Source organism: Aplysia californica, unplaced genomic scaffold (genome assembly GCF_000002075.1).
Source record: "Aplysia californica isolate F4 #8 unplaced genomic scaffold, AplCal3.0 scaffold00058, whole genome shotgun sequence".
Taxonomy (NCBI): Eukaryota; Metazoa; Mollusca; class Gastropoda; order Aplysiida; family Aplysiidae; genus Aplysia; species Aplysia californica.
Genome location: NW_004797328.1, coordinates 1103227 through 1112072, shown reverse-complemented (window position 1 = coordinate 1112072; position 8846 = coordinate 1103227). Strand labels below are relative to the sequence as shown.

The window sequence follows — 8846 nt, the reverse complement described above, 5'->3', positions numbered from 1 at the left end:
TGTGTGTGTGTGTGTGTGTGTGTGTGTGTGTGTGTGTGTGTGTGTGTGTGTTTGTGTGTTTGTCAGACTTACTGTATATTTGTTATGCATACCCTTGTGTGTTTAGTATGTAAATGTAAGTCAAGGGCAGTGTATGAACCTGTTCTTTGAACAAAAGGTGATATGATACTACAGTCATATTTGTTATCATACCATGTTGTTTTTTTGGTGTCCCGTATGCCATGTTATTGTAAACCAGCAGTTGACCATGACGACGGACATTAACATATCACATTTTTTCTTTTTTCAACTCTCTGTGTGTCTGTCTGTCTGCCTGTGTTTTGTCTGTCTGTCTTTTTGTCTGTCTTTTTGTCTGTCTGTCTGTCTGTCTGTCTGTCTGTCTGTCTGTCTGTCTGTCTGTCTGTCTGTCTGTCTTAATACAGAATGTCAAGTTGTGCTCCTTCGAAATGGCGTCATTTTTACCCGTATGGTTCCAATGGCTACATTGTCACGCGGCAATGTCTTTTTTTCTCGATTATTACATTTGTAAATACATCATGAGAACTTTACTCACATTTAAAGGATGGCTGACCTTGTGGTGTCCTGTCGAACTACCCATAAAATGTGTTGAACAAGGAATCATCCTTGTTGTAAGAAAAATCAAAGTAGCAAGCAAGCCAACACTTTCGTGGATCCTGGAGAGGAGGGAGGAGCAGCTTTGGCATTGCCTCGCCTGCGATGATGCTTATTTTCAAGCAAGTTTCCAACCGAGTAGCCAAACAAAGACGCAAACTACCATCTTTGAGCTTTGTGATCGTCGGTTCTAGCTTGTTTTAAGTTCAACCAAGATTGCTGTACACAGCTCCACCCATAACCTAACGCCGGCTGTCACCTGTTGGCTTGTGGCTACTAAGCCTTGTCGCACATTCTTCAGCGTACGGTAACGAAATAAGAATAACTCACTGTCGTTCCTTTTGCGAAATAAGAATAAAATGTCGTTGCTTTTGTAATCTGACCTGTTTTTCGTAATGCGTCGTTCATATATCGTCGTCCTTGGCGGTGAAAATACTAAGGGTTATGTGTAAGCATCTTTTATACGATATTCATTTGTAGAATGGAGAATCTTGTTAGATTGCGCTAGACTAGATGGGTAGGTGGATGGTGGGTGCTCTGATATGGTTTGCTCCTTCTTTTCTACATGCAGCAAACATCTATTGCCCTCATCTCGCTTTCTTTTCTTTGTATGTCACTCTCTAGTAACGCGTTAAATCTTTGGCACGCATATGACATAATATTTAGGTTGCAAGCAGGGGCGGCTCGTGGGGCAAAAAGGTGGGGGTTCACAATTAAGCTATCGCAGGCTGAGGATAGTCAAGGGCGTAGTAAATGAGATCGTGTATACTTTTAGAATCTTTTTGTTGGTGAGGGAGGACCTTGGTTTTCGTTCTTTTTACTTGTCACTTTGATTTCTAGAACTACATTTGTTTGTTTGCTAAACATCAGTTTCGTTCATCCTGCATTGGAACTGAACACTCAAGTAATAACATCTACAAAACCATTCAAAGGCACAACTCATAGAACGGTGACTTAAGTATGCCACGTTCACCTCCCTCAGGTTCGCGGTCAAAGAGTCACTTAAAATAGTGGCAAGAAAAAGAACCAATCACAATTCACTTGAGCACTCGGCTGGATTGCTCCGGGGCTCACATAATTTTGGCATAGAACAGTGTACTGTCAATTGCGTTTATTTTTAGACTTCCTTCTGTGGGATATGTTTCGGCACTATTCGAAAGGAGCACATTTGGATATGCCTTCTTATTAATATTAATGCACTCGCTACGAGTGTCGTCATCGCTTGGGTTATCCCAAAGAGCGATTTATAGGTCAGGTTACCACTGTTCAATATCCTATTATGTTTAGTTAAAGCGCGTGGACTTTGGCATGGCATAATAGATGTTTTACTGCGCTATAGACACAGAAATGGATATAACATTTGGCTAGTGTTTGTTTCTGGCTTCTTATATTTTATTATTGTGGGTGCTTTACGTAATAAAACATAATATTTTGGGCGGCACTGCACGACCGTGTTCTATTTAGGAACCGGGACTGGTTGCAAGTGGTGTAAAATCCTTACTAAGACAACAACGGCAAGGTGAACCCACTTACATATTTCAAAAAGGCCTTGCTGTCCCGTGTCATCGTGCTGGGCTTCAGTATGGGGGACTTTTGTTTTAATCCCCATGGATGGGTTTGGAAGGGGGGGGGGTGTCTGAGAACTTTGGTTACATTAGATTTAGATAGTTTGACAATCTGTCTGCTGACTGGACACGGTTTCAACAGGGAATACACATTAAATAGCAAGACACGTTTCCTAAATGAATTTTACTATGCAGAAAGGAGCGATGGGCCTGCTTTGTAGCAGAGTAATTTTTTCAGTACTCGCTGGAGAATAGGAAGTTTGGCAGCTGGTAGATCTAAACATGGATATTTGTCAAAGTTGAGCCAGTCTCAATAACCCTTGTGTATCACTGATTATAATGTTATCCTCTGTGAGGCGAAAGAGTATGATGCATATACATTTCATTTTAATCTTTAATTCTATTTTATTAAAGAAGAGAATAACGAATGGCTAAAAGGGCTGATGCTCATGGACATACCCTTGTGACCACCCACCTGCACGCTGTGTCACCAACTCACGATTGACTTTGTTGTACACCTGAGCTCACTAACCTCTCAGCCACAGGAACTTCACGAATTAATTGTTTGTTTTTTTAAAGAACAAAAGCAAAAAGCACTCCCAAACAAAACAACTACAACAAAAAAAGCAAACAGAATGATCTTTTTCTGCAGATATGACGGAGATCTGAGCCGAGACAGTGTCGTGTCGTGCCATGAAAGGTTACCAGCAAGCGGTGCCCTTTGTTCCTCCTCACTGACCTGACGTGCTCTGAGAACCCTCCCCTTGTATCCTACGTACCCGGAGACATCTCGGTCACAGTTATCTAGACTGGTCTGAACAGACAGAGGGACGTCTAGATGGTCAAAGCAACGACTGGGACCTGTGCTTATGCTGTTTTGCGAGCCACTGACTGATCCGGGTAAAAGTTAACGTGAGTATGCCTGGGTATTTGAGTAGCGAAGTCAAAAAGATATTTTGTACCGTTTTCAAACCCACGCTTATTATAAACTTAACTTTTCTCCTTTGAAAAGTGCGTTAATTGAACCTCTCAATTCCACGCCAACACCCAGCAATCCTCTTTCCTGGGAACTTCGGGCAGAGGTGTCTGTGTCCCTTACTTGACCTGGTTGGGGTGGTTGGAGGCGCAAGTGGTCGGTACGTACTGCTTCTTTATTTGGGTGGGTTTTTTTCTTGGCTCTAAACAGCCGTTGTAGTCAGTATGTTTGTCTTTATTCAAACTCAAACTCTACCTGCTCCTTCTTTACTGTCAAAAATCTATCGTCCTTATCTCTCCTTTTTCTATTTTTTGTGTCCGATACTCTCTTGTAACACCTCTTATCTTTGGCACTTATATGACCTAAATTACAAGTGCCGTAAAACTCCTACTAAAACTTTAACAATCCTCAAAATGAATTCAGCCTTTGATATGCACGCGTGCTCTGCTTCATAACAACACGATCCTTCTTACTGTACAGTGAGGATAAAATGCTCCCGAAAGTGACTAGGATATTATGACGTCAACAACCCAAGGTCGGAGATCTGTCTCTCATGTTTTTGTACGCCTGCAATAGGGCTCGGTTACAACCAGCACACTGGCTTCTTTTTACACGGACAAGCTATATGTCGACGCACTTTGTCAACTTCCCGGTCATTGAGAGCCAGCGAATAATTAAGCAAGACGAGTGACCTGGCCAGCGTGGGATTTTTACAGAAAGTCTCAGAAGACATACGCGCTGTTATACTATCTGAGCGTCTAGCTTACGTTTCGCCGGATACCTGGTAGGCCAGCTTTCTTTACTTCAGTGGTTTCATCAGCCAGTTTCATATGACAGTTATTAAGTGTTTGGCTTATCGTCGTCCAGTTTATTATTATTTTTAAAAAATCCACAATACCTGCATTTTGAGAAATGCCTTTAGAGAAACTCTAATGTGTTCATTTAAAAATTGTAATATATTTTTTTACTGTTGAAATTATCAAGATCGTATTTAAGGGTACACTTTTGATCAGTTTCCGCTTCTGAAATGACTATTATAATATTATGTGAAAAAGGGCATTAACCTCATACTCTATGGAATGATCTTGTTATCGGTCATAACGACTTTCATACTCTACTTTTCAAATCTACTATTAAGGGAAACCTGCATGCACAAGAAAAGTCGCCGGATCCGTTCCGAATGCGATATAGTCATCCAAGCGTTGTGGGAAGATGACTAACGGCTCTGCCTACTGACGCGATGATATTTTGCCCTCGTTCCCCTGTCATCGCCTCCTGATCAAGGGATTATTATTTAGTTTTAGTAAGAGTTTTAAGGCTCTTGCAGCTCAATAAGGTCCTGTAAGTGCCGAAGATTGAAGGTGTTACAAGAGAGTAACAAACACGAAAAAGAAAGAGGGGGGATAAAGACGATAGATGTTTGATAGAAAAGAAGAAGCAAACAACACCAGAGCACCGGTCAACCACCCACGGGATTATTTCTTATGCATGACGTAATAAACATGAGCTCGGAAAACTCCCCGAAGAAATCACCTGAGATCATGGGTTTTTTAGCTGAAATCGAACCGGGAAACTCCTGGTTACGAGGTGAATGTCTTATGCCTTACTCTATTTGAATAGTAGTGGTAGTATCAAAAGCAACAATTCGCCAGCAATGATATAACCACACCCCTCCTTGTGTGTGTCATGTGGGATCAGTTTTGGTTTTTAATGTAGCCCCAGAACGCTTGCAACGTAGTTTGTCCTGTGTCTTTTTTGTCTACTGTTTTAAGATTTTCATGGATGAGACAACAGGCATTCAGTCAATGGAAAAAAATCCCAGAAAGACCATTTAGCATTGTATAAACTAGCTAAATAAGATAAGGCGGGGGTGGGGGTGAGAGAGAATGGAGAAAAAAATTGGGGTGGGGGAAAGAGGGGCAAAGACTAAAATGAAGGAACAGGCCTACACTATGATTCCCTAGAAAGGCAACTGGAATAATTATCCAGGCCTATTCCTTATCAGTTAGTCTTATACCGCCCCCTCCTTCCTTATAATTATGTAGATGGCTTAGAGGACATCGATGTGTTTTTCTATCACCTGCGTCTGTAGTGTATGGGCTAGGCTCTTCTCTGACTCACACATTGAGTTCGATTCCCAAGTGGGTGAGTTCTTTTATCGAGTGTCACCGTCGGACATGAAGACTTATAGCAGCCCGCCTCCTGTAGGATCGAAATTATGCCAATGGAGGCATAAAATACAATTAATTTCTTTCGTTTTTGCATTCAAACAATAAATTATAAATAAATAGCATTTATATAGCGCATACCCCTGCTCGACAGCAAGTTCTATGCGCTTTACACTATTTTGTTGCCCCAGCAGACGACAGAACACTGAGAAAGAGTCTCAGCTTCCCTGGATGGAAGAATGCAGTGGAAGCAGCCCACGACCTTATATTACGGTTGCGAGCCCGAGAGCCTAACCACTAGGCCACCGACGCCACAATCTACCTGTGTTTTGCAGGGAGTTATAGGGGGTGCCCAAATACACGATCGGGTCGGGTCGGGTCGGGTCGGGCCCATCGGGTAGTCAGGGCTAGCCAAATTGAGGGCGCAAAGCGGCCATCGTGGCACAAACCGATCGACACGATCGGTGACCTACAAAAACAAACGCGTTTGTTTTCTGGCCTGCGAATCGCGCGATCGGGTGGTTTGCAGCCAATCACAACAAGGCTGAGTCACGTGTCCATTTTGACCCATGAATACATTGAGAGAGACACTAAAGGGCTAAGAAAGCCTCGATCCGACTCATTTTGGAAGGACATTTACATCTTTAAGTACATTTTTGCATCTTGATTGCACTTTACATGCTGGTCAATAAAGTTGTATCTCATTATAATATGTTGTACAATAGCAGATTTGTGCTGAAAATCAGAAAAAAAAGAAATTAAAGCACTTGACCTAGATCTAGATCTAGAATATTTCGTTTTCGGGAGAGCTAAAAATAGACCATGTTAGACCTTGCTAAGGACGTGTCTAGATCTACGTTCTCTAATGTTTAGTGCTTCCAATTTTCCGCCAATTTTTAGTTTTCTCCAGACCTTATCTGCCGGTTCACTAGATCTACATCTCGATTTATTATGTCGCTTTGCCTTTCCTGAAACACTGCTGTAAATAAGAAGCTTAATCTAGATCTACCCTTCTCTGATGAAAGTTCTGATGGTCGAGTGAACAGTATGTCTGCGTTTGAACGCAAATATTATTTTGTGAACGTGGATTCGAATCCCAGTCCCAGCTTTTTTGGGGGGTTTTTCCCCTCCTTCTTCTCATCCTCCCAACTTACCAACGATTTTCCCCATAATTATAATTTGTTGCTCTTTAGTTGTTTTTTTAGTGGTAAATAAATCGCCAGTGCAGTCTGTTGTTCTCGTAATCATAACATACTGGGCTAAAAATAGGTTTAACTGGTCTGATGTCGGTGGACGCGGATCTTTTTGAGTCGCTTCTACACCATGCAAAAACTTCGTACGTTAGCCTGGCCTGGAAATGATCTTACTTTGATGGACGCGTAGACTAAAGTAAGCTAGCAAGCAAGCAAGCAAGCACTCACGAACACACACACACACACACACACACACACACACACACACACACACACACACACACACACACACTACGGTAGGCATACTTTTATGTATTCATGGGTCAAAGGTCCAGCCAATCGTAGCCCGGGTTTACGCCCTCTGTGTAGTCGCTTGTAGGTTAAAGGTTTCTCTACTTTAACTTCCAGGTCGTCGAGTACAATCGCGGCGGGGCTGTAGTGTAGTGTGCACTGAAACCCCGATCCGATAGGCCCGACCAGACCCGACCCGTCCCGAACGCGTATGTGGGCACCCCCTATTAAACTTTTTCATATTTGAAGACGCGTCATGCTCGGTTTTTTTGTGATCTAGGTTTAATCTATCAGTATCAGTCACAGTCTTTGGCTCTCTCTGAACTCACGTTTCAATGAATGCCGTCGAACGTGCTATAACGGCCACTTGTCCAAGACAACCACCTGTACAAACAACAGTTTCTCTCTGCCCCCCGCCCCTCAATTTCATTTTGTCTATACATCTTGTATTATAATGACACTGTCTTAGAGAACCACCAATCTGAGATTGACCACTTTTCTCCACGACAAAGGATAGTTGTCTTTGGCAAGTTCGATTAATTGCCAGTATCACAAACCCTGTTCAAGCGGCTTTTCCACATGAGAAAACATTTACCTTCAACAGTATTACAACCTTTTTCTGAAAAGGGCTTAAGTTTTATCGACGGTCCTGTTCAGGAAACCCATAAATTTGCCACATTTCATCAAAAATCCTTTTTTTTTTTTGGGTGTGTGTGTGTGCTTTCCCATGACCACAGAGCCTTCTCCGTCACTAACTTTCCGATTTTAGAAAAAAAAAAAGTGGCATACGGGTTTCTTGACCTGAACCCTATATATATACTACAACATCTTCCACATAATAAATAATAACAATCTTCTTCACGTGCACGTGCGCATCAGGTGGGGGCTGTGCTCATTCTGACTGGACTCCTATCAAAAGCCGTTCTGTTGGCGCCAGGGGGCGCAGCAGTACACCGGGTCAGAGTTCAACTGGGCGTGTAACTGCGTATTTTCCCTCAATTGTGCACACCCCTAGAGTTTGTGAATGAAAGCCCTTGGCTGAGCGAATACCGGAAAAGGGAGTGGGATCTTCTTTCTGTGAGGGTTTTTTTTTTAATTCCTTCTTTTTTTTCAGCCCTCTTCTTTCTCTTCTTTTTACTCTCCGTGCCCAAAAGAGCGAAAAACGAAAGCTGGTAGGGGTCAAGGGAACGTGAGGTCAAAACTCTGATGATATTGTTATATTGAACGACAGTTTTGGGGAGATTCCGACTTTTAAAGCGCCCCCCCCCCACTCCCTCGCGCTCTCTTTTTCTTTGTCCGTCCGCCCCCGTCTCTCTCTCTCTGTCTGTCTGTCTGTCTGTCTGTCTGTTTCATCCTCCTCAATCGCCTCTCCCGCAGTCTGGGTTTTCACTAAGCCTGTCTGTACCCTGGGTGGAGCATACGACCACTAGATCAACAGACCTCTGATCTCTTACAACCCGCGTCTATCTCTCTCCTGGACGGTGCAGCATATATACCCTGTGACGCCAGTGAGCCTGCCTGCCCACTGCGATACTCTGGGGTTGGTATCGATACTTCTTCAAAATGTATTGGCACACTGGGGTGCATAAAATAATAATCATGTCAAGTTTGTTTAACGTAGATTGAATATGTGGCATTTCTCAATCCGTTCTCAAATAATTTTGAAATTACTTAGTAGCTGTGGCATCTGCTGCTATCTATACCAAGTCACTTCAGATATTAAAATCTAGTGGCAAGTACACCAGTACACCCCCCCTCCTACCATGTTTCAATTACTTCCCCTACCCCTCCCCTCTTACACCCCCCACCAAAAAAAAATGAAACAAAAAAGAAAACAATTGATTACCTGCCCTCAGTGTTGTTTATTCCTCTCTGCATGTTATATTTTTTCTCCTCATTATTTCTTTTTTCGTGTATATTTGTTTCAGTTTCCTGCTAAGTCAGTCTACTCTAGACAAACAAACGAACACACATGCATTGTCATACACATACACACACATAGTCACACACATACACGCACAAATAAACACACTCACACACA

The 8846-nt window shown here is 42.6% G+C and overlaps 1 long non-coding RNA gene across 2 annotated transcripts in view; it reads left to right on the top strand.

Moving 5' to 3' along the window:
• LOC101847023 overlaps positions 1-8846 on the top strand; it is a 103404-nt gene that overhangs the window by 38564 nt on the left and 55994 nt on the right. For both annotated transcript variants that reach the window (XR_220206.3, XR_001184664.2), the window contains exon 2: positions 2830-3089. This is a non-coding gene — a long non-coding RNA (uncharacterized LOC101847023). The remainder of the gene's footprint in view (positions 1-2829; positions 3090-8846) is intronic.